Source organism: Polyodon spathula, chromosome 9 (assembly GCF_017654505.1).
Source record: "Polyodon spathula isolate WHYD16114869_AA chromosome 9, ASM1765450v1, whole genome shotgun sequence".
Lineage (NCBI taxonomy): Eukaryota > Metazoa > Chordata > Actinopteri > Acipenseriformes > Polyodontidae > Polyodon > Polyodon spathula.
The window spans coordinates 19,949,423-19,976,195 of NC_054542.1; the positions used below are offsets into that span (position 1 = coordinate 19,949,423).

At 38.4% G+C, this 26,773-nt stretch overlaps 1 protein-coding gene across 5 annotated transcripts in view; it reads right to left on the reverse strand.

Annotated features, from left to right (window-relative positions):
- The window catches only part of LOC121320480 (60S ribosomal protein L31), a 174,510-nt gene that overhangs the window by 79,408 nt on the left and 68,329 nt on the right, over positions 1–26,773 (reverse strand). The window contains exon 1 of one of the 5 annotated variants that reach the window (XM_041258839.1): positions 24,133–24,220. The exons of the other annotated variants lie outside the window; for them this stretch is intronic. The gene's annotated coding sequence lies outside the window, so the exon portion shown is untranslated. Of the gene's footprint in view, positions 1–24,132; positions 24,221–26,773 lie in introns of those variants that run through there. 5 annotated transcript variants of the gene reach the window in all.

Genomic DNA, 26,773 nt, shown 5'->3' on the forward strand with positions numbered 1-26,773 from the left:
ACTTGGCATAAATATAGTGCTTCAAACTATGGTAATCAGAATGAATACGTGATTTTTATTGTAATGTATGCTGATGTATTTAAATGATCATCCTGCTCAGAAAAATGAGATGAGCAGTATTCAAATGGTATTTACTAAAGAACGTTAATTTTAGTGTGTGCATTAAAGTGATAATTTATTACTGCGTATGGAAACCAGGCTTTAACCACGGATAGGCGTGCGTTTTAAACTAGTGATGTTCAGTTTGATTCTTTTTACTGACTCGCTTTGTTTGATTCATTCCATTTAGTGAATCAATTTAACAGATTCACTGATTCACTAATGTGAAATAAATACATCTTGCAGAATTACTTGGTTATGAAAATTTGTTTGAATGGAAAAATCTGGCAGCAAGGGCCATTTAAGTTAAAACTGTTCACTTGGTGGTCTGCACCATAAAAAAAAAAAAAAAGTAATTAATTCACGTGCAGTTGTACCGAGACTCCAATTGAATGATTGATTAGCAATCGAGTCTCGGTACAGCTGCATAAAAGCAGCATGTTTTCACTCACTCTGGGTTGTGTGTTCGTGAGTGGAGAAAGGGTGGAGTTAGAAGGTGATTTAAAAATATAACAAATGCTACTCGTGTGAGAGGACTCTCACGATACTTGTTTGGTTCGTCCACGTCTGTCTTGTGTGTGTCTGTTTGGCCAACGCGCCTTTTTGTGTTTTGTTTGTTTAAATCTTTTATTAGTTTTTTAGGCTTCGAAGCCAAAGGCTGGGAAGCCTATTGTTATTGTTAACGTTTTTTTATTATTATTATTATTATTATTATTATTATTATTATTATTATTATTATTATTATTATTATTATTATTATTATTATTATTATTATTATATTCCCAAAACTTTAAACTGCTGCTGCTTCAAAGCTGTGTGACTGATCAGGTTCTGACTCGGCAGTTAACAAGCTGGATACATTGGTTGTCAGATGCAGAAAAAATGTTGCTGCTGCGTCCTTGCAATTGGTGCCGTGACGCATTTTTCGATAAAATCTTTCGAAATCTTCTGCTTGGGAACCGGTGAAGCGATTGATCTGAAACTTGGTACATATCAACAGCATACAAACCTGCATCTAGTTTGCGAAGCAGAAGTTTCTGCGATAAATTTTAGTGTCGAAATGGCTGTCACAAATCTTATCAAAACACGCCCTTAACAGCAAACTGCTGCTATTTGAATACCGTTTGTCCAACAAAACAAGATGGCCGCCAGGTATACGTTTACGTCTGAAATTTACAACTGCCTCAGTTGACAGCTGTACATCGTAATGTACATGTCTATATCAATTATATATAGGCCAATATACTCAAATATAGTACTTTACACAAAACACATTACCCCCACTGCACGATTCCTAGTCTAAGTATGAGGCACGGTTTCAATCACTTAATCAACATATTATTTAATGTATTTTATAGTACAGAAATAGGCAGATATAACTAGAAGCAGCTTTCCTAGAACACTGACGAAAAAACTCAATATAACAAATGTAATATAATGGAGGAAATAGAAGTGTATTTTACTTTCAATGGAAATCTCAAACAAGTAAAAAAAAAAAGATGTCAAACGTTAAGTCTCAATATTTAACTTATATTCCAAAATATATCGTTTTTAACAGCATTGAAAAAAAAAGCTGTGAAAATGCGATTTAGTAGACAGTACCGCTATGAAATGTACCTTTTTATAACTTCTGTCCAGACACTTGGCTCTTCTTTTCTCGCACACTTGATAACAATGCTCATTACGTGTTCTAATTCTGCAACTTTTCCACATAATGCCTGTTGATGCAGAATCCAGTGTAAGAAAATTGGTACTTCTGCATTTCTTTCTTAATTTTTTTTTACAGCACTCTGCTAACCAGACCACTCCTGCTCAGTCATATATGGTGCACCCTCTGTTGTAATCCCAGTTAAAAACATAAGAACATAAGAAAGTTTACAAACGAGAGGAGGCCATTCGGCCCATCTTGCTCGTTTGGTTGTTAGTAGCTTATTGATCCCAAAATCTCATCAAGCAGCTTCTTGAAGGATCCCAGGGTGTCAGCTTCAACAACATTACTGGGGAGTTGATTCCGGACCCTCACAATTCTCTGTGTAAAAAAGTGCCTCCTATTTTCTGTTCTGAATGCCCCTTTGTCTAATCTCCATTTGTGACCCCTGGTCCTTGTTTCTTTTTTCAGGCTGAAAAAGTCCCTTGGGTCGACCCTGTCAATACCTTTTAGAATTTTGAATGCTTGAATTAGGTCGCCACGTAGTCTTCTTTGTTCAAGACTGAACAGATTCAATTCTTTTAGCCTGTCTGCATATGACATGCCTTTTAAGCCCGGAATAATTCTGGTCGCTCTTCTTTGCACTCTTTCTAGAGCAGCAATATCTTTTTTATAGCGAGGTGACCAGAACTGCACTCAATATTCAAGATGAGGTCTTACTAGTGCATTGTACAGTTTTAACATTACTTCCTTTGATTTAAATTCAACACTTTTCACAATGTATCCGAGCATCTTGTTAGCCTTTTTTATAGCTTCCCCACATTGTCTAGATGAAGACATTTCTGAGTCAACAAAAACTCCTAGGTCTTTTCATAGATTCCTTCTCCAATTTCAGTATCTCCCATATGATATTTATAATGTACATTTTTATTTCCTGCGTGCAGTACCTTACACTTTTCTCTATTAAATGTCATTTGCCATGTGTCTGCCCAGTTCTGAATCTTGTCTAGATCATTTTGAATAACCTTTGCTGCTGCAACAGTGTTTGCCACTCCTCCTACTTTTGTGTCATCTGCAAATTTAACAAGTTTGCTTACTATACCAGAATCTAAATCATTAATGTAGATTAGGAATAGCAGAGGACCTAATACTGATCCCTGTGGTACACTGCTGGTTACCACACTCCATTCTGAGGTTTTTCCTCTAATCAGTACTTTCTGTTTTCTACATGTTAACCGCTCCGTAATCCATGTACATGCGTTTCCTTGAATCCCAACTGCGTTCAGTTTGAGAATTAATCTTTTGCACAGGACTTTGTCAAAAGCTTTCTGGAAATCTAAATAAACCATGTCATATGCTTTGCAATTATCCATTATCGATGTTGCATCCTCAAAAAAATCAAGCAAGTTAGTTAGACACGATCTCCCTTTCCTAAAACCATGTTGACTGTCTCCCAGGACCCTGTTACCTTATAGGTAATTTTCCATTTTGGATCTTATTATAGTTTCCATAAGTTTGCATATAATAGAAGTCAGGCTTACTGGTCTGTAGTTACCTGGTTCAGTTTTATTTCCCTTTTTGTGGATCGGTATTACGTTTGCAATTTTCCAGTCTGTCGGTACCACCCCTGTGTCAAGAGACTGCTGCATGATCTTGGTTAGTGGTTTGTAAATTACTTCTTTCATATGCCTGTTGATGGCATTTAGTTTCTTTAGTTTCTTCCACTGTAATTCTGCACTTTCCATGACTTCTTGAAGTTCATAAAAAGTCCTTTCCTGTGGTTGTGTTGTTCATGGTATCTACAGCGCTTTCATTTTTTCTTCTCATTTTCAGAAACCCTTTAGTTGAGACTCCACAGCTTCTTTCATTTCCAATAAACTCAAAATATGTTGCTTTGTGCAGCGTGTCATAGTGACGTTGTATATTATAATCTTTCATAACTGCTACCATTGCATTGCAAATCAGACATATTGCCTTGCTGTCAAAATTATTCAGTGAACAAATAATAAATCGTATGGCTAATAATTTTGGAATCTTCTATGTTCCTCCTCCACCTTTCACTTCGGTGACATCTCCAACTACTTTGTGGCTACTGATTAAAATTTTTACACAAAGTTTAAAGAAACCTTTCCTTCACTATCCTAATCAAAATGATGCGTGCTGTATGTGTGAGGAAATGGATCCTGTGAGCTGTGATTGGCTTAATGGGAACAGTATTTGAAATGGTGCGGTACTCACCGGTACAGAGTACCGCCACTTCTCAATTTCAAATATTTGAGTCCCGCCACTCCTCAATTTAAAACACTTGAGTAACACTTTGGCTCTTATCATTGACTTTCTGTCTGTTTCTTTTCCAAATTGTCAGCTGCAATTATGTGGCTTTCCAGTTGTTATTTTGTTGTCCCAGTAGCAGCTGCAAGATTTACGACTGCAAAGACTGCAACTCCCAGAGTGCATTATAAAACAGCTGCAACTCCAAGAGTGCATTACAAAACAACTGCAACTTCCAGAGTGTATTACAAGAGAGGGGGAATTTATTTTGAATGGTCCAGGTCAAGTTGCGATTAGACGCAGTACTGATTAGTTGAAATAAGCTGGACAGGGAGAGAGGGAAAGAGAGACAGCTGGACAGGATGCATGAGAGAGAGCTGGACAGGGAGACACACCTTTTCACACTTGCACCCCCGAGCCGAGCCGAGCCGAGCCAAGCCAAGCCGGAACCAAGCTGAGATGTTTACACGTATTGTACATCATGTAGAACAAATAGTTAAAGGCAACTGCAGACAAAATAAATAAATAAAAACAAGATTATACATGCTTTGTTATGGTTTTGCATTTGAATGGTTTAAAAAAAAAATGTAATGCATTCAGAGGACGTTCAGCAGGACAACACTGATTTAAAAAAAATCCGCACCACAACACGAATATTGGTTTCCACAGTCTGCACTATTATCAGCGATGTGTATGCAACAGAAGCCTCTGGCAGATTACAAAAACAATTAATTAAACTTAGGCTAGGTAGTTGTTATCTTAGTATATTTTTATTCTCTATTAATTACATTATATTCATTGAAAAAGGCAAGAGAGAACCAGATTGTTATTATTTTTTATTGTTCTGGTTTAACATAATGTAGCAGGTTAATGAACCTATTGAAGTAGGCTACAATATATTTTTCTTCATTAACAAGTTGTCATTGTTCGCTGTTGAAATTAGTGTTCAGCTTTCATATTTTGTTGTGTAGTACTCATTTAATCAAACCAAGTAGTGTAAAAAGTTGCTTGTATCGTTCATGACGTTTTTCAAATTAAGTAAGCTTATTTTTGTGTATAAATAACGAAAAGAGTTGCAGCCAGTGGTAATCCTTTTTTTCACAACAATGTTTCGTGCTGTGGTTTAGTCTCGCGTTTCTCAATTTCTGTGATATCCTTTGGTAGACTTTATTGTTTCGTACAGTATGAGTTAATCCAGCCGCCAGCCTTGCTCAGCACTGGAGCCAGTACCAGATATCTTGCGAGGCCAGAGTTTCACGGTTCTGGCTAGCTCGGCTCAACAAAATCAAAAATGTGAAACTAGCCGTACCGTCAGGGCTCGGCTCGGTTCCAGTGTGCAAGTCTGAAAAGGGAGAGAGCTGGGCAGGGAAGGGTGAAAAGGGAGCCCAAGAATACTGTGAGTACAGCCACTACTTTTTTTCCATTTTAAGCACTGAATGGGAATGTCACTCATATATTGCAGACTGCACATGTTGAATATCCATGTTATATTAAAGAGGCAGGTTGTTTTAAAGAAGCATTCCAAAATGATACACTAGATCAATGCAATTTTAGAAACTAATGGGCGGGCTGTATGCATTAAAGGAGGACGGAAAAAGGCTTTTTTTTTTTTTTTACATCAGACAAGGAATGAATGTTAAAATTAAAAGGTAAGCAGTGCAGTTTCACTTTACATTGTCTCTGCCTGTCCCCTGCAGAGTGCTTTTTCTGTTGATCGCTCATTTTCAATCAAAGTAAGCCACCTAAACCTTCACAATGAGCTGCTGACCAAAAGATACGCCTAGAATATGAACACTGAGACTATGTAGTGTGCATGGTATGGTATGTAAAGTAGCCAAATATTGTGCATGTAAATTAGTGCGTTACCTGTTAGTAAATGGGGCAGTAAATTTTGATTTATCGCACACGTTAGGCTCACTACTTCTCACGTAGTCGGGCTTTACTAAGTAACCACAGGATAGTATTAATTTCCAACGACGCTAACAACCAGTAATCATCTCGGCTGATAAACTGACATTTTGTGCAGCCTGTCAAATGCTGCATGGGTGGTCTTAACGGGATATAGTTCAGTTACAAAACACCAACTTCACCACAAGTGTAATGTCTAATTGATAGCTCTCATCAGTTGACAAATCATGCCTTAATGACACAAACTGTTTCATTCCAGTTAATGATAGAAAACATATTTGTCTTGTAATAAACTTGAATGCATGTGTTTAAATGTAAAGAATGACTAAATGTACAGTATTAAAACACTGCACTTTAATTCTCTGTTAGTTTTCTTTTATTTTTCTCACACACGTAATGTGCTGTCATAGGCAAACGTACATCACAAATTTTGCCTGCACGGCAATCATTATTATTCGTGTTATTTCTAACCTGTTGAATGGTGTTTGATCACACATCTCTATTTATTTTCGTGGTATTATAATTGGACACACCTCTTCAGAGAGTGTGGTAGTTGGGTTCACTGTGCAGTGAATGCCACAGTGCTGTACTATGCAGGGAGCCCCACAGCAGCCCTCACTGCCTCTTAGGGTTCAACCCATGGTGCCTTTGAAGCTCTATCCATGTGTAATTGAGTGAGTAGAGAACCAGCACCATACTTGTTTTGTGTAGCGTTTGTCCACCCTGTTTTGTTAGTGTTCTTAGTGTTCTTAGTGTCTACTCGTTTTGTTTGTCTATTTATTTTGGCCGCAACTGCCGCAACTTTTGTTACAACCTTTTTATTTGCATGTCTGTTTATCTATTAAATGCTGAGCGCAACCAAGCTTCACCAAACTCAACTTCTCTGTGTCTCTTCTGTGTTGGTTCCTGTTTCTGGTCTGACATCACCCACTACAGCCATCTTTGTGACAGGGCTATAAAAGAGGAATCCTGCGAGCTAGTCATGGTTTTGGGGAATTCAAGTGAGTAGAGAATAGTTCTGAACATCTGTCTGCTTGCCTGTTACTAAATAAAGGTTTTTGTGAATGTTTTGCATTTTGAGAATACTTGCTTCATGCTTCTTTCTTGCTAAAAAGCTACTATATATATTTATTTAGGACCTTTCATAGTGGACCACCATCACAAAGCACTTTACAAGATACAAGACTAGGGTGTGTGAACTATGCATCAGCTGCGGAGTCACTTACAACAATGTCTCACCCGAACTTGCTCAGGGTCAGAGTGAGTCAGTGGCTGAGCTGAGATTTGAACCGGGCACCTCCTGGTACTGGCTGTGTGTGTATTCTATGTGTGTGTGTATATATATATATATATATATATATATATATATATATATATATATATATATATATATATATATATATACATCCTCTCCGGCTAAGAGAACACCTCTCAGGAAGCAAGCAAACTGTTCTTACAGCCGAAGTGTTCTCCAAGACAGACTCAATCACAAAACACAATATGAATTAATAAATAAATACATACGTATTACTTGTCATGACGCACATACATCAACATATGAAATTAACTGAATAAGTAATTTCATATATAGGCAAGTGTATGTTAATAAACTTTAAAACATTTCTCTGACATCATCCTTTGATCTTTGGGTGGATTAAATCTACGAATCTACTACCTAAAAGTGGCTGAGTGGCTTTGAAGACAAGGGGAGTACAGGGCAGATACATTGTTGAATAACGAATCCACAGAAAAACAGTGAATTTGTTAACAAATCCACAGTGTGTCATAATAAGTCAACAGAAGCAAATACCATTTTATTAGTCAACAATTAGTTCATTATTGTGTTACACATTTTAAACATAACCCTTGTGACTTAAGTTCATCATTACTTAGTAAATCTCCCATCAATAACACGGACTTTAGATGTAAACCCAGCTTTTGCATTTCTTTCATTTAACCATTGTTCAAACAGGTTTACTTACAGCCCTTCTACTTTTAGAAAACTGATGGCAATAATATTTAGGTCTTCATCTGTTTTAGGTTTTTCAAAACTATCTAATGTTACCTTTCCATCCTATTAACTAAATAAAATAATTTAGGGACCTGATATCTCTCGCACAAGCCCCAAGAGCCAGAGCAACACAGACTGTAAACACATACACATGCTGTTGAATCACGCTGGGGTAACACCTAAACAGTAAAATTAACCACTCAGGCTTTTAAAACAAAGTCAACAATGTATTTTAATGTGTCTCAAAAATTATGCATCTCTGTGACAGAGACAAAATGATTCTTGGTGATACATCTCCCTCCCGACCTGTGAGGGCGCTGTGTAAAAGGAACAGAGTGCCCTGGACTGGATGGCCAGACAATTCATTAGGCAGAAGTTGGTCATCCAGAAAGGGAGTGGAGCTCTGGCACACTAAATCATCGACCCCGAAGGGAAACGATGTGGCAGCCACGGATTGGAGGAGCTGTTGCACTCTTTAGCCAAGGGGTTATGATAGACAGTACAAAAGGGTTAAAAGGCTAAAAGAGGTGATCTGTCCCTTTGTAATGGTTAACACTAACCGGAAGGAGCACTGTGTTTTGTTTGTTTGGTTTGTCATGTCTAAATTGTACTTGTTTGTTATTTAGACAGCTAACACAATCCGGAGCTGTCACCAAAGCCCAGCACTAAACCCAGACAACATTTCATTATTTCACAGAGAACTTTAATTACACCACGAGCACCTTAGCACTCACTGTGGACTGTATGGGCCCAATCTTTGATAGGTTTGCGCACCGCGCAGAGGGGTATGCGCGTCGCAAATGACCTTTGTGTCGAAATTGTGTCAAGTTGCCATATTCGAAACGACCTTTTGCACGTCACAATCCATTCTGCACTGTGCAGAAATAAAATGTATGCATCGCGCAATATGGGGGGAGTGGACGACAATATGCATGATCCTGGTATATTCGAAGGTATGCGCCAAGCACAAATTCCCCAGTACCAGAGCAAAGGGAGGAGATAATGCAGAGTTTTTATGAGGTTGCGCACCTGCCGCGTGTGGTAGGTGCAATTGACTGCACCCATATTGCTATCCGGGCACCTGTTCCAGTTGTCCTGTTCTATCAGGATTCCAGTTTTATTCGGAATAGTGGCAAATTTCAATAGCTATTCCTTGCCATGTAAATAGAGTATTCAGAATGAATCTGTCCGTATTCTGGATACCAGTATTCCGAAAACGTGATACCAAATACCCACTTAGTATTAGGATACTATCGGAATACTAGCCCTTCTAGACACCTTATTCAGAAAAAAAGTTTTTTTCTAGACACACGAGTCGTCATTTTATAATCTATAATATATAAGACGATGGCTTGTGTGCCCAACAAAGCCTTTGAAAAAACTGTGCACAAATATATTAGTACTTGTATGACCCCAAACTGGTTGGCAACTATGCCATATCTTCCTATTTTTTTTATTTTTAAGTTTTTTAGTAGATCAACAGTTTTTTAGTAGGATATATATATATATATATATATATATATTATAATATATATATATATTATATATATATATAATATATATATATAGATATATATACATATATAAGTGTAAAATTTACACAATATTTATGGGGCATAATAATCAAAGAATCCTTTACCAGCCTCAGTACACACATTTGGGATTTTAAAATACAAAAAAGAATGAGATCTGAGGCTATGGTTACTATGGGAAGCTATACAGTATTCAATTAAATAAGTATATTCATAAAATTTACATTGAGTAGCCTTATATACCAGAATATACCAGTGCTTCAACCTGCGTAAAGCCAAAGAAGTCCAGTATAATATACAATGATGAGTATTAAAAATAGTGTCGGAGTAACAGTCCACTCTGGAGTTGAGTACAATAGTACAATCGTACAATAGTACAGAACCCCAACACCGCCCCCCCCCCCCCCCCCCCATCGCACATACCGGATGGGCAGATCAGTTATGTGATACCATCAAAGTATGGAAATGAAGGTTGAGACAGATTGTCTTTGCTGTGTGTTGCCACAGATCTGTAAATTAATTGTATAAATACGTCATACACTCATCTTGTGGCCCATTGCTTTATTTGGCTATTCCAGAGGTTGCTGCACATTACGGGTGTAGGGGTGGCCAGCTGCAGTTTGGAGAGCCAAACACTGACAAACATCTTGCTGTGAAAGACATGCTAACATTTTCCTAAAGCCAGACCTGTGATACGATCAACCAATCAAAGACCTGTATTTTCTCTGCAGCAGTCCAATCATAAGTTAACTGAGGCGGGACAAACAGTTCTGTTAACTGTAATTTCTGTCCGTTTTTATGCAGCTGTCCATTCTGCTGAATGTCAATGTTGCTAATTGTACAGTGACTGATTTACTGAGAAATCATAGTAGGCTACAATTAACATTTTAGGAGCATATTCAGAATTAATTATTATTCTTACAAAAAAAAAATGGCATAACAAAAAAAATCTATTCCAGTGACACTCATAACCTTACAAACTGGGCTTAATCATGATGTACAAATGGGTGAGTAAATGAATAACTTAACGCATGATTGATGATTGATTGATGTTTACTTTGCAGGTGAATGAACTTGTTACATTTACAAATCAGAGAGTGTGCTACCACAGTAGACTTTGTCACGGCACGACTTACATAATAAATAAATAAATAAATAAATAAATCATTCAGAAAAAAAAAACAGTATCCAAAGCCTTTTTTAAAATTTTACTTCAAAAACATACAGCTATGTTGGATCAGCTGGCCTTTAAAGAAACATATATAGCATTTCCCTGTGATACAATACTGTCCATATTCAATAAAACAGTGGCGTTATCAGTTCATTAATTTGAAAACTCGGAGCCTAGCTATGGAGCCAATTGTGTATTTGAATGGTCCATATGTATGTGTGCACGATATATTGTGTGGTCTCGTCTGCTGTCATATCGGTACATTCTGTGGCAACACCAATGATAGCAGCTTGTCGCATTACTAATGGTGACTGTCCATCATTCTTTATTCTCGCTTGGCTGTTGTGTGCAGTTGCTATATTGGTAGTGAATGTGCAGTCGGTTTTGAGAGGCACAAACACATTTGCAAATTGCTCAAAAAACTGTTATATTCCAGTGTCTCGCAACTGCTTTGTGCCGTTTTGGAATATCTCTCATTTTGAGCCAAAGCACTATTTTTTTGCAAATTTGACGAGGGGATTGCGTGAAGATCGAAGATTGGGCCCTAAGTGTTTTGTGTTTTGTGTTGGTGTTTAAAAAATGGGACTGTTTATTATTTCGAGACCACCGCTGTATTGCTTATTATTATTATTGTTTTAAAAATAAACAATTGCACCTGGATTAGTGTTGTCTGTCTGTCTGTTTATTGATCACCTGCACTCTATTAACCACTTTTCCACAATCCCACTACAAACTTCCTGCAAGACTGCAAAGTGTTTTTAGGCTAGTCAATCTATTTCACTTAAAGAACAGCTTTACTGAGTGGAGTCTATCCTACCAGACAGGACCCCGTGAACAGAGAGAACTTTAGTAACTCAGTTTGTTTTTCTAATGCCACTCTCATGTTCTACATCTGAAAGATAGTCGTCGCTACTATCTTCACTTACAACACACACTTTTGTCTGTGTAAGTGGTATTTCAAACAAACTCATGGCAACATTCCTACGATGTGAGAGACAAAACATTTTAATTGTTTGAACTAAGTGTAAAAAAGGAGTGAGAACCAAATACAATGACCAAATTAACAATCACTTGCATCTTGTTCTGGAACAAGTATCAATTACGAGGAAATGTTTTAAGTGGCATAAACCACTAATGGCACTCGAAACTATTAATTATTGATTCAACACTTAGCATGGTTTATCCCTTACATAATAATAAAGTAACAGACAAATTAACATTATGAAACTAAAGTAAAACAACATGGTCAAAACGCTTAATCGCTATGTACTACGAAATTAGCTTGTGGGTGTGTTTCGGTCTATCACAATGGCAGAAGCAAAAATAATGGGTGTTACTTAGAATTAACTTAACCTTAATAAACTAACTGTAAAACTGAATTAACACAACATCTCTACACACGTTACAAAATGCAGCAGCAATATACAAGACATGCACATTATTTAACAGAATGGTGAAGCAACTCACCAGAACGGGAAACACCAAATTGCTCTGCGACTTCTGATTCAGGTTTTTTTCAAGAGCTTGAACAATTTCCAGCTTTGTGTAGCAAGAGAAACAGCTGTGCATTTGAGTACATGCCATTTTGTAGCAATGAGGTGCACTTGTGGAAATCAGAATACAAAATAATTCAATGATATGACGATGGTTCTGGAAAGATTGAATAAATCACTCAGTGTCTGTCAAGATACTCTCGAGATGACAAGTTGCGTTTTTACAAAACAGTTCTGTATCCATTGTGAACAAATCGCTATTGGTGACAAGAGGGTGTTCTTTTAAGCAAAGTTCCTGTTCCTTTAGCCGGACCATTTACAATGGCCAAAATCTGTTACACCACGGGTGTTCCCTTAGGCAAAGTGTTCTCTTAGGATGTTCCTATATGCGGGGACCACTGTGTGTATACATATATCCTCCTATAGTCCAACTTCTCTTGCCTCAAAGTGTCAGGAGGGTGATAACAGGTTCTCAAGACAAAGTACAGCGTGGTCCCTTGACTCTGGCACGTTCAACCATGGTGTGAAAGCTTGAGAACACACTCAGCCAAAGTGGAAGGGGCATTCACTAACCCGCCTGGCCAGCATGGTGAGTTATGGCCAACACTCCCATGATGAAAACACAGAAAAAAACATGGCCTTCATTCGCCGGAGGCTGGATTGTCGCTGACCAAGGCAGCGGCCGGATAGACATGAAGGCAGAGGGTGCTAAGAATCACTGGGTTATGATTTTGGAGGGGTCTGCAAGATTGACAGTCATCCAAGTATATGCACCAACAACAAGCTATACAGATGAAGAAGTTGAAGATTTTTATGAAGAAATACAAGAACTACACAAAAATGTAAAGAGCCACTATAAGCTACCATGGCAACAGGAACGAGAGGGGGGACAGACTAGTCAAATTTACACAGAACAAGAAATTATTCATCATGAACACCTTCTTCCGGAAGAAACCCACCAGGAAATGAACATGGAGAGAACCCAACGGAGTGAAGAATGAAATTGACTATATACTCACCAAGAACAAGCACATAATTATATCAAGATGAAAAGAGCAACGTAGCAGATCACAAACGAGATGAAAAAACGCAACCCGAGGAAGAAGTTTCAGACTTTCCACCAGAAGAAGTGAAACATGCTATCAAACATATGAAGACAGGAAAGGCACCCTGAGAAGACGGCATAATGACTGACATCATGAAAGGAGGAGGTTAGGAACTGACGAAAATACTGTTGTGCATTTTTACAGATTGCATTAAGCAAAAGAAAGTGCCAAACGACTGGAGCACATCAGTGATACTTTACATGAGAGAGGAGATAAAGAAGACCTCAAGAACTGCACACCTATTAGATTCCTATAATCTACATCATTTTTACTAAGATACTCACCAACAGACTTCAAGATAAATTTAACTCAGCACAATCAAATGAGCAAGCAGGATTCAAGAGAGGATTCAGCAAAATGGCTCATCTTCAACTTGTATGGCAAGCTATTCAAACCAGCAATCGGTGTGAACTACCACTTTGCTAGCGATTCATCGACTATGAAAAGACTTTGACTCTGTTTACATAACATCTGTATTAAGCTCTCTGAAAAGGAATTGAGAAAACATACAGAGACTTGATCAGCACCATATACAAGAATGCAGCATCAACAGTAAGACTCCATAAAAACAGCGACAAAATCAAGATTAAAAAACAAGTTTGTGAAGGAGATACAATTTCCCCAAAGCTCTTCACAGCCACCCTAGAAGACATTTTCAAAACACTGGATTGGGAAAATAAGGGGCTGAAGATCAATGGAGTCTACTTGAATAATCTACGATTTGCTGACGACATCCTCATATTTACAACATGCCCAGAAGAATTACAAACAAAAATACAAGAACTACACAAAGCTAGCAACAAAGCAGGTTTGAAAATGAACCTGAAGAGGACTCAAGTCATGTTCAATAAATACACCGTTCCACAGGCAATTGAAGTCAGTGGGATCAAGCTTGAAGAAGTCAATAACTACATATACTTACAGCAGTTAGTTTCAGCAACGGAGAACCAAATGTGCGAAATCAACAGAAGAGGAAAAATTGGCTGGAGTGCCTTTGGAAGATTAAGCATGGTTCTGAAACGAAAACTCCCCTTATGCCTCAAGAGGAAAGTCTTCGACCAATGTGTAGTGCCAGTGTAATATGAGTCAATGCAAAATGATTCAATGCAAAAATGACTCAAAAATGACCAACGACACAACAAAGTATGGAAAGATGCATGCTGGCAATAACAAAAGGCAGGAAAAGGAAGAAATGGATAAGAGCACAAACAAAAGTATTCAATGTTATTATAAGAGCGAAACAACTGAAATGGCAGTGGGATGGGCAAGTAGCAAGAAGAACAGACCATTGCTGGACCAAGGAGATACTAGACTGGAAGATAAAGCGACCAAGAAGAAGACCTTCATGAAGACAGCAAGATGAAACTAGGAAACATACTGAGCAACGCGGATCAGTTACTTGAACTATTATACATTTACCTTTGTTTTGCCAAGAAATCCAAAAGTTATTTATATCCCAACACGTGTACAACCATTAGCACCCACACCCATATGCACGTTATGCAATGTGAGTACTTTTGATTTGCAAAATTTCGTCTTCACAAGTTGGACTCGCATGCAGCAGTCCAGATAAGCTGTGTACCTGTCATTTAACATCCCAGTCCAGCTACAAATCCAACTGTAAACATCATCAAAGGCAACCGCTAAAAAGCAGCATATTAACTAACTGTTTTATAAATTATTAATGCATTTCCTCATGTTTTTAACATGTTCACTAAGTTTAAGAATTTAATGTTAAAATAGAAGTTCTGTTTCTGTGTGTATCTTCATATATACTATATATATATATATATATATATATATATATATATATATATATATATATATATATATATATACACACACACACACACACACACAAACACACACATACACACACACACACTTGGTAGAAGAAACTTTTGCAGCAATTATTGCTTTGAGACTTTTTGGATAGGTCTCTACTAGCTTTGCACAGTAGGATGGTGACATTTTTGTCCATTCTTCACTGGAAAACTGCTCCAGTTTGATAAGTTTGTTGCCGATGGACTGCAATCTTCAAGTCTCGCTATAAATTTTCGATTGGATTCAAGTCAGGACTTTGACTGGGCCACACAAGAACATTAATTCTCTTCTTGCTCAACCACTCCAGTGTGGCTTTGGCTTTGTGCTTTGGGTCATTGTACTGCTGAAATGTGAATTTCCTCCCCATTTTCAGAGTCTTGGCTGAATCAAACATGTTTTCCTCAAGGATTCACCTGTACTTTGCACCATCCATTCTCCCCTCTACCCTGACAAACTTCCCAGTCCCTGCTGAAGAGAAGCATCCCAATAACATGATGCTGCCACCATTATGGTTGACAGTTGGGACGGTGCTGACCTTGTGATGTGCAGTGTTGGGCTTGTGCCAGAAGTAACACTTGGAATTTAGACCGAAAAGTTACATTTTAGTTTTGTCTGACCACAAAACCTTTTTCTACATGTCTGTAGTATCATCTACATGCTTTTTCGTAAACTCCATACGTGCTTTAAGATGATGCTTTTTGAGTAATGGCTTCTTTCTTGCCACCCATCCATACAGGTCAGCTTTGTGTAGGGACCGGCTTACTGTTGATTTGTGAACACTCACTCCCATCTCAGACACATAACTTTTCAGATTTCTTAAGGTCATTGTTGGCTTCAGAATGACATCCAGAACCAGTTTACTGCTTGTCCGGCTGCTCAGTTTGATGGACTTCACTGTGTTGAGGGATAATCAGTGCCTTTGAAATTTTCTTGTACCCTTCTCCTGCTCTTTGCCTCTCTAACACTTTATCCCTGACTTGTTTCGAAAGTTCCTTGGTCTTCATGGTTGCTTTGTTGGATCACTATATGAGTTGCAGCTTGAAAGTCTTTATATACCTGAGGGAAATTATCTACAAGTTAAACCACTTTGAGTACACACAGGCTGAAACCATTTCACTAATTTTGTGACCTTTCAAACAAATCATTTGCACCTGAGCTGATTTAGGGCTGCAGTAGCAAAGGGGTTGAATAATTATGCAACTGAGATTAATCTGTTTTTCTCTGTAAATCTTAGTTATTTATATTCTATATGCATTTTTTAACTTTATTAATGTTTAATTTTGTGTAAATTCTACATGTAAAGTCTAATTTGAAAGAGTCGTGGAGTACGCTCAGTTGCTAACAAAATGTGAAAACTTTGCGGGGGGGGGGGTGAATACTTCTACAAACCACTGTATGTATATATATATAATCTGTTTCTGTGCTTATCTTCAAAGTCATATTGGCTGTGGTCAACAAAGTGAATAAGAATAGCTGTTGTCTCTGATTTCATTTTAATACTAAGTTTTTGTACAGTAGTTCAATGTAACATTGCAGATAAAATGGAAGGCTCTTTTTTAATGCCTACTCCATTACAATTAAAGATTGTACAGTGCTTATTGAGATTATGTATGACTTCAAGGTAAAGTTGCATTTCATACTGAAAATTCATTTTACCCTCTCATTGTTAAATTAGAGGGTAAGTTACCCTCAGACCCAAACTGACTTCACAACAGCACACAAACTGGCAGTTAATGAAAATGACGACCAGATTTCAAAATGTCACTGATGAAAAGAGACGTGTTCATTGAAAAACAGGAAACTGCTGCCACAAAAAAAAAGATGTTGAATGATATTGTGACAGAGAAAGAATGAATCTTGGTTATATATCTCTTTATCAACCAGTGAGGGCGCTGTGTAAAGGGAACAGTGTACCCCGGACTGGATGGCCAGACAATTCATTCCCAGGGTTAGGTGGAAGTTGGCTATCTAGAAAGGGGGCAGAGCTATGATACATCAAGTTATCGACCCGGAAGGGAATCGATGTGGCAACCGCGGATTGGAGGAGAAACGGTTGCACTCACTAACCAAGGAGGTGTGACTGACGGTACATAAGGGGACATTCCGAGGTGATCTGTTCCTTTGTTATGGTTCAACTGAAACCAGAACGTAGTACTGTGAAATTACTGTAAGTGTGTTGTCCTGTCCAAAAGCTACTTGCTTGTTCTTATTAGATGGCTAACACAATCCAGAGGTGTTGCTTAAGGCCAGCAATAAAGCCGGACAAAACTGCACCATTGTACACAGATAAATTGTATTTCACCACGAGCACTATAGCACTCACTCTGGACTTGTGATCATGTGTGTGTCACGTGGGTGTTCTACTGTGTTTATTCTTTCGCACTGTGTATTATTCTTTCGCACTGTGTATTATTCTTTCGCACTGTGTATTACTATTTTGGGACTGCAACCTGTGTGTATTGCCTGGAATTATTCTTTGTGGTCACCTGTGGCAAAGTGCTCGCTCCTGTGTGTATTTTGTGTTGTGTGTTAGTGTTGGTGTATAGTCATTGGTACACGGTACATAAACGGGTCTAAAATGTATAGTGTTTAAAATGTATACTTGTATTTAGGCACGAGGATTGCACAGCACTTCACATGCAAGTAAAAAGTAATAATATTTGAGCACAGGGAACTGCACTTTATTAATTCACGTGCAGTTGTACCGTGACTCCAATTGGATGATTGATTAGCAGTCGAGTCTCAGTACAGCTGCATAAAAGCAGCATGTTTTCAAATACTCAGGGTTGTGTGTTCGGTGAGTGGAGAACGGGATTGGAGACGCAGGTAATAATAATAATAATAATAATAATAATAATAATAATAATAATAATAGTTGTAGTTAAATATGTGCTCATGTGTTTTGTTTAGTACATTTTGTTTGTCTGTTTATTTTGGCGAATGTGCCGTGTCCTGTTTTTGTTTGTTACAATCGTTTATTTTCTGTCTGTCTGTTCACTCATTAAATGCTGAGCGAGACCATTCGCTCCGCTCCACCAAACTCCAACTCTCTCTTGTTGTTTATTTCCTGGCTCTGGTCTGACGCCACCCACTCCGGCTGTCTTTGTGACACGTGGTTCTCAGAACTGAGATTACCAGCGCCTCCTAGACGCAGACCACAGCAGGAACTGCAGTTTCTGGTTTAAAAAAAAAAAAAGAAAGAAATGGAAGGCTGGAGCTGGAGAGATGGCTGCTAGGATCTGGAGGACCTCCTCGGTGCTCTAGAGGACCAAGCCTGGTGCCTTGCATGTGGGGAGTTCGGGCACCCGGTGGCTGTCTGCCCCTTCCAAGAGGAGGAGGAGGAACTGGCCCAGGAGAGGAAGGTGAGGAGAAGGAGGCAGAGAAGGGGAAAGGGGAAGAGGAAGGCAGAGCATCCACAGCCCAAGTCTTCACCAGCAGAGGAAGAATGCCTGCTGGTTTCACCTCCACAGCCTGTGTGGAAGGCCGAGCATCCACAGCAGGAGCTGCCTCGGACTCTGCCACCTTCACTGGCAGGAGATTACACGCCTCTGCCACCTCCATTGGAAGGAGCAGAGCAGCAGGAGCTGCCTCTGCCTCCGCCACATCCACCAGCAGAGAGTGAATGCCTGCTCGGTACGAGGATTGCACAGCACTTCACGTGCAAGTAAAAAGTAATAATATGTGAGCATGGGGAATTGCACTTTATTAATTCATGTGCAGTTGTATCGTGACTCCAATTGAAAGATTGATTAGCAGTTGAGTATCGGTACGGCTGCATAAAAGCAGCATGTTTTCACATACTCTGGGCTGTGTGTTCGGTGAGTGGAGAACAGGATTGGAGACGAAGGTAATAATAATAATAATAATAATAATAATAATAATAATAATAATATTAATAATAATAGTAGTAGTAGTCGTAGTTATATATCTGCTCACTGTGTTTTATTTAGTCCGTTTTGTTTGTCTGTTTATTTTGGCAAATGTGCCGCCTCTCTCTTGTTGTTTATTTCCTGGCTCTGGTCTGACGCCACCCACTCCGGCCGTCTTTGTGACATCACCATACCGGGATTATAAAATAAAACCTGTTTGGAACGTGAACTTTGTTGTCTGCCTTATGTTTCATAATCACATCACCACTTCACCTGCACACTGCAAACCACTTTGCCACAGATATACATTTAATAAAACTTTTAGTAAAAGCATAACTGGAAGAAAACAGGAATTCATCAAATACCAGTACAGCAACCCGACAACATTACAGTATACTGGGAAGCAAAGACAGGTATTTAACGAGACACAAATATGAAAGTTCAGTTTACTATGGGAACCAACAGACTTTACAAAAACAAAACAAAGTTTAATGGCAAAACAAAAGCATTTAAAAAAACAAGGGAAGGAAAATGGTCATATGTGCTACTTTTACAAGCTATTGTAAACAGCTACAACTAAGTATAACAAATAAAAGTACACCAAGTGTGCAATAAAAAGGCTGTAATTGTATCTCGGGCTTGTGGTGACATGGATTCTCCCACTTTGGTCTCATCATTTATCTTGCCACTAGAGTTTATTCCTTATATTACTATTATTGTTATTGATGTTTTATTGTTTGAACTGCTGGTTTTGTCATGTAACATAAAAAAAGTGTATGTTTATACACCATGCTTAGGGGATGAGTAATGATTAGTTGTAGTGACTGTAAGAGTAAAATGATTAGAAATGGAACCAGCATAAAATATTTGTGAGCTAGTTTTTCCCCCAAGTTTAAGTCTGCATAGGTTTATGTGTAGCTTTTATTGTTGTTGTGGGCTATTTGGCTGTCACTGTAGTTGCTGATCTCCCCATGGCAGTGCGCTGTTTATTCATTTTTAGAAAGGGAAACTCAGGAAAGAACAGAAATGCAGCACTCTGATTGTCTGAAACACTTTACAACATGTGAAGCAGAGTCGAATGTTATCAGCATGAGATGGGATGTCGGTGTGGTTCAGTTGTGCGTACCTTGTGAAAGATTTCTGGTGGCGCGCCTGTGTACAACAGCAAACGTTAACAGTACATAAAATAAATCATGGGTCACATCCCATCAGGTGTGTGATACAGTATAATAAGAAGGTGTAAACTGGAAGGTTTACCAATTATTGCTGTAGCTGGCTATCGTTAGATACACTTACCAAATAAGCATACCTGTCAACATTGAGTTTTCAAAATAAGGGACCTTTTGTAAACTGAAATCTAAGTGGCCTAAATTGAAGTGAATAGCTACATAAGACAAAGGAAGACAACTATTCCAGCCATCCCATGCTTCAAAATCCTGTGCTCTCTTGGCCCCTGTGGTTCTTATTAAACTGTAGTTGTAGACGGCTAATTTGGCAGCAGCCAATACAGTAAACGGGTCTAGTTGGTGTTGTTACTTTCATCACACAAACCTGAAGGCTGAGTTTGACACTACACATTGACCTTGTCATCAAGGGATGAGCTATGGAGCCTATATTATATATATATATAATATATATATCTTATATATATATATATATATATATATATTATATATATATATATATATATATATAATATTATATTCTAAAGTTATCCATTCAATATGTCCATCATATTATTTCATATAAAGTGTTACACCATAACGTATTGCATACGTAATTCATTACGTGAGACAATATGTTGTGGTCCAAGAAGCTTGACATAATGGATTTATATATATATATATATATATATATATATATATATATATATATATATAGTTTTGTGTGTGTTTTTTTTTACTGGACCGTGCGGCCATCGTCGTTGGTCAATAACTGAATGCATGCCTGCCACAGGACTCCCCTGTATTCTAAACCCTGCTAGGTACAGACGGGGATTGCAGTAACCAGGCAATACATGTTTACAGTTTTGAGCAAAATACAGGCGGAAATCTGTCCTGGGAGTTGTCTGTGATACGTGTCTAAAAAACTGTTGAGTCCAGGCAAATAAGGAAGAGTAGACAAGTCTGAGCAAGGCGGTAAATGTCTAAAATAAACTTAATGCTTTACTTCAGACATTTACCGGTAAATCTCAGTAATAATCAGTGCCTGTCATTGTGGTGTTTTATGTCATAATCAAAGCGTGATTCCCTTTCAATTCGAAGACGACCACCAACGACATTATGTATGGGATATGCCTGCTCATTGGGTAGGTATTGCTGACCTCACTATACCAGAGCTGCTGATAGTCCCCTTCCTGGGATAATGCACTCGGTCCCGCCTACTGAGGGATTAAAACCATCATCCTGAGGAAGCCATTTCTCTTTTTCCTTCTCAAGATGGTAAGGCAAGACCAGCCTGTCTAGCTGAGTGTGTTGATAGAAAAGAGCTTCTCGAGTTGAATCAAGTTGATTGTATTTCCCTTGCATTCGTGCTGAAAGCAGGCTCGCCGCTTTCCCGGAATCAACGACTCTGAAAAAAGACAGAGGCCACTCTTTGTTGTCTCTCTGTTGTATGTGAGCGACTGCCTGTGCAGTCACCCGCAAGTGGTTGTCTATTTCTTTCTTGAGAGTACAGAGTTCCTCCAGGGGGCTAGGCCTTGCCCCATCCCTACTGTTGAGTGACTCTTCCAGCCATGCTCTCCTCCTGCTGCACAAGGATCTCCTCAGTCAGACGCAAGGCACCCTCTGTCACCCAGGACCGGGCAAAATCCAACTGTGGGTCTGGCCCCTGAACGGGACCATCTGTCCGCCTTAGGGCTCTCAGACACAGTTGTCAGTACACTGCACAATGCTAGCGCCTCCTCCACAGGGGTATTACACACCATATGTGGATGTATTTTCAAAACTGGTGCATGACCAGAGGTCAGACCCCAATTATTGCCCCATAGCATCTATTTGCTGTTTCTGCAAGATCAGTAAGAAGATATAAGGTACATTGAAGATATACCTAGCAGCCATATCTGCATACCATGTCCCCATTGACTCAGTGTCCCGGGCGCTTATATACTAGAAACCAGTTTTATAAAGGGTGATCGGTGTTTATGCCCTCTCAAGTGGGCCGTTCTCCCCAAATGGAGCCTTGATGTTGTACTGGAGGCTCTCATGAAGGGCCCGTTTGAGCCTATTCCCTCCACAGAGTTGAAGCATCTGTCTATGAAGACAGACTTCCTCTTGGCTATGACTTCCACAAAGCTGGTCAATGAGTGTTCCTACAAACCTTGCTTTCCTCCCCAAGGTGATTAATCAGTCTGTGGATCTGGAGTCTTTCCATCCACCTCCGTTTGTAATTTCCTCTGCCCGGTGCAGGCATTGAGGAGTTACGTGGATAAGACAAGAGCTCTGCGTCATACTGACCAGCTCTTTGTCTGTCACGGTATACGGACCCTAGGACAGCCCCTGTCAAAGCAGCATCTGTCACATTGGATTGTGGACACAGTCTCGACTGCGTATGATGGTGCTGGCTTGACCCCACCTGGGAAGGTAGCTGAACACCCCACTAGAGGGATGGCTACATCTTGGGCTCTCTTCAGAGGGGCCTCACTGGCCGATATTTGTACTGCGGCTAGCTGAGCTATGCTACATACTTTTTCCAGGTTCTACCACCTTAATGTGGTAGATCCTGCCCTGCCTTCATTAGGCACGAGGGTCTTTCAGGGTGTAAGCTCACACCGCTAACCCTTGGGTTATGCGGTTCTGATGTGTCCCTCATATGCTGCCGTTCCTTCTCCCTCGCGACGGCTCTGGTATACATTATCCCATACATAATGTCGTTGGTGGTCATCTTCGAATTGAAAGAGAACATTAGGTTACTTACCGTAACCCTGGTTCCCGTTGGTGGTCGTCTTCTCTTTCAGGGAACCAGGGTTACGATAAGTAACCTAACGTTTTCTGTTGAAAAAACAAAAGTCGTAAATGATTTAATTTTTATTTAACAGACTGTTATTTTTCATCAAACTACCACTTATTTGGAGTACAATATCTCTCAGCCCCATTGCTTTATATGCACATGATTTCCCAGAATGTTGGTTGTTCTATACAAGTAGATCACAATATTGTTCAGTACCATGTCAAATTGCTCAATTGTGCATTACTGTAAGCTCATTAATGATTATGCTGTTAATGGAAAATGTACATACAGAAATAAATATATTGTTCGACATTAATGTTTTTTGTTAATAAAATATTTGCATGCAGAAATACATATATTGTTTAATATCAATGTTTTTTGTTAATGGAAATATGTATGCAGAAAGAATTATTAATGATTACTGTATTAATTTACAAATTATACCCAGGAATAAATAAATTATTTGATGATATACCCGCATTTAACCAATAAGCTTTGGTAAATCATACGATTGACAGGTAAATGTCTGAAAATCAGTTCTTAATAATTTCAGTCATTTACCACCTTATTTGGCAAATGTTGACATTTAAGATTGAACAGATTTGGACTTTTATCGTAACAAATACATCACTCTGACCTGTGCTGTGTGATTGAGATATATATCCACTAGTGAGCTGTGTGACACTGAATGACAGTAGTTAATCTATAGGCAACACACTCTTCAAAGCAGCTGGGATTCAGGAAGTGTCACTATTTATTAAAATCAAATACCAAATTAAATGATTGACTTCACCACTACACCACTGGAACTGACAGCTGTGGTTATAATGTACATTAGTAATAGTATTGACCATAGAGTGCATACAAAATAAATACACAGACAAAAATAATCTCTAAAACACACAGCGCTTTTCACCAACAACTCCAACTATTTAATGAAATTTGCATTATTTATTTTTTTTAATTTTTTTTAAGGCATTTGAAAGCAAGTTGACGATTTTATCAATACAGAGTGGATGAATGCCTACCACGTCATGGTTATGCTGCATTCTTAGATCAATAAATGTAAAGCTTTGGTTACAATCAGTACAGGAAATAAACGTAGAACCAACAAGTCACCACAACACAACTCACCAATATGATTTAATGTGAGAGTGTTGTTTAGGTTTTAGTTATTAAAATATGTTTGGACCTTTACATACCTACACAAGCAATAGATTCCGTATATTAAGATAGAACAGTAATGTGTTACCTGTTGCGGTCGACACGTACAGAAGGGGATCTCCAGTCTGTGTTGCTGTCTGCCGAAGCGATCTGAGTTTTGTACAGGTTTTAGCTGATGCGCTGCAGTTGATTCTGATGCTGTGTCAGGAACGGAGAGCAAATTCTTATTGACACGTAACCCAGCAATCTCCTTTCTACTGTATCTCGTCGTACTAGAAAACAGCACATCTCAAAACCAGAAACGTACATGGCCACTTATAACAGAAAAAGCATTTTTATTTATTTTTTTTTTTTTGTGGGGTGGGGTGGGGGATCAAGTTTTCGCAGAAAAAAAGCTGATGCGGTTTGTCAGACAGCCTTCTACTACTTGCTTTGTTGTATTATAATAATACGTTCCCTACTATCCGTTGCTAATGTTTTAAGTTAATAAACTGATAAGCCGTGTAATGTGGGAGAAAAAAAAAAGCAAATCTTGCATAAAACGTGAAACCTCAGCAACAGCTTTGCATTCAAAATGGGTCAGGGAACGCCATAACGCTTGGTTTCATTTGTGAAAAAGCAAGTAAAGAGTTATTTAACAAAACAGAAAAAACTGCAGTACTCCAGCGAATGCTCATGAACTGTTCCACTGACCTACATTTATTCCCCACACATGCGAGATCTCTTTTATTCTGTGGGAGGAGACGGGCAGCTTTCCAAGAAATGAAACACAGGCGGCGCCAACTAAGGGAGATGAGTTGCGGATTTAGTATAACCGCAGCAACGTCGTCCACTATCACTTACTGTAGCACATTATATTAAATTGGGTACTAAAATATAACACCATGCTAAATATTCTTCGGAGAAGCTGCCACCGCCTCACGTGCCCACACTCATCTCCCTTCTGTGTTGGTTCGCCCTGCAATGACAGCCTCTGAAACTGTAGATGCGAGATACAAAACAAGAGGGGTATTTCGGAAACTAGGTCAGCCGCTCCATTTACTACTCGAAATTGTTTTCAACACTATGGACATAGAGAAGAAAGTGAGTTTGCTGCATTTCAAGGAAGTTCGTTGTAAACTTGTGTTCCCGTTAAGGGTGGTGTTTGTACTCATGTCTAGGTGGTATGCACTAATCACACAAGCAATTACTGTGACTACCATAAACTGTAGGTCCATTACTGCTGTTATGTGTTTCACATATCCATCAATGTAGATAATTACTAAATATATTATAGTTATTAAATGCATTCTAAAGTCAAGAGATTGTTGTCTAACTAGTATCATTGCTGTATTTTGATGGATTTTTTTTTTTTTTACAAGCTGGGTATCTATGTATATCTTTTTTATTTGAAATAGATACACAAATAACCACAATCTCAACAACAGGTTCCACATTAAGTCAAAGGTTCTAAATAAAACAATTAGAATCTAGATCCATCATAGGTGGATCCATTTTGGATAATTCATATATGTAACTGTAGGTCATATTGCCTTATTGTAACAATATGGACAGATAAGTAAATTACTTCAAGACTACAAATTCAAAGACACTCTAAAATTGTCTTAAGGTAATTTAATCAGGATCTAAACAATATCAGTGTAAAGATTAGATGAAAACTGCAAATGTTTTTGATCAAGGTAACTCATTCATGAATCAGACTAAGCCTTAACACCTCAAAGGAAGACCTTTTGGTAAACCAGATAACAATCCAGACTTTCGTGAGCCGACGAAATAACAAACAGACACGCCTGCATGAAGGTTTCAGTTGTGCAAGGAACATTTCTGTTTATTCTGTTTAGCCATATTTTTGTTGATTGAGACACAGCAGACACCATCTTGCAGCAGGGATGAAGAAACATTTGCTCTAATCAACATTTGGGCTGATGGTCTATACAGATAAGCTTGAATGGAAGTGGCTGTAACAAGCTGCTTCCGGGGCATTCCGGGGCGAGTGTCACCCAGGCCAACCCTGCTTTATCAAAAGCACTGTGAAATCGAGTACCCAACCTGCGATATGACTTTAGGTGGAATGCCAATACCTGCTACACAAGGAGTTGTGACAAGATAAATAGGTTTCACCTGATTCAAAGTGAACATACAGATGTACAGAAAGATTATAAGAAAATGATAGGTAAAAATGGTAAAAAAAGTTCTTGTGCCAGACAATATTTAGTTAAATGAATAACAATGATTCAATTCTAAAAAAAAAAAAAAATGCACAGGGTATCAAAATCAAATAAATGTTCTAAAGAGTCATTCTAGTACATAAGTATGTATTTGTTTGCCAGTATTATTACTTGTCAATGTCAAACAGCATTAGAAAGTACACTAGCAGTAATACTGTCTAACCAGCAAATAAAATAAACATAAATATGAAAAAAGTAAATCAGTTGTAATTTATATAATATATACAGTTGTAGTCAAAAGTTTACATTCCCCAATGAAAATGTATAATTTCTATTTAAAGAATTTTTGGAAAAATCGTTTGTAGCAAAAGTGTTGCTTTTGTGGATGAGGAAAAAAGTTAAAAGAAATAAATGTCTACAATGATTTATTTCAGCAATATTTTAGCAAAACTCCAAAAACGCTAATTCAGATGTATTCATACTCTGACAAGGAAAATTAAATCAATAGCTAGTTGAGGCATTTTAGCAATAACAACCTCTTTTAAATGATTAGGATATTTG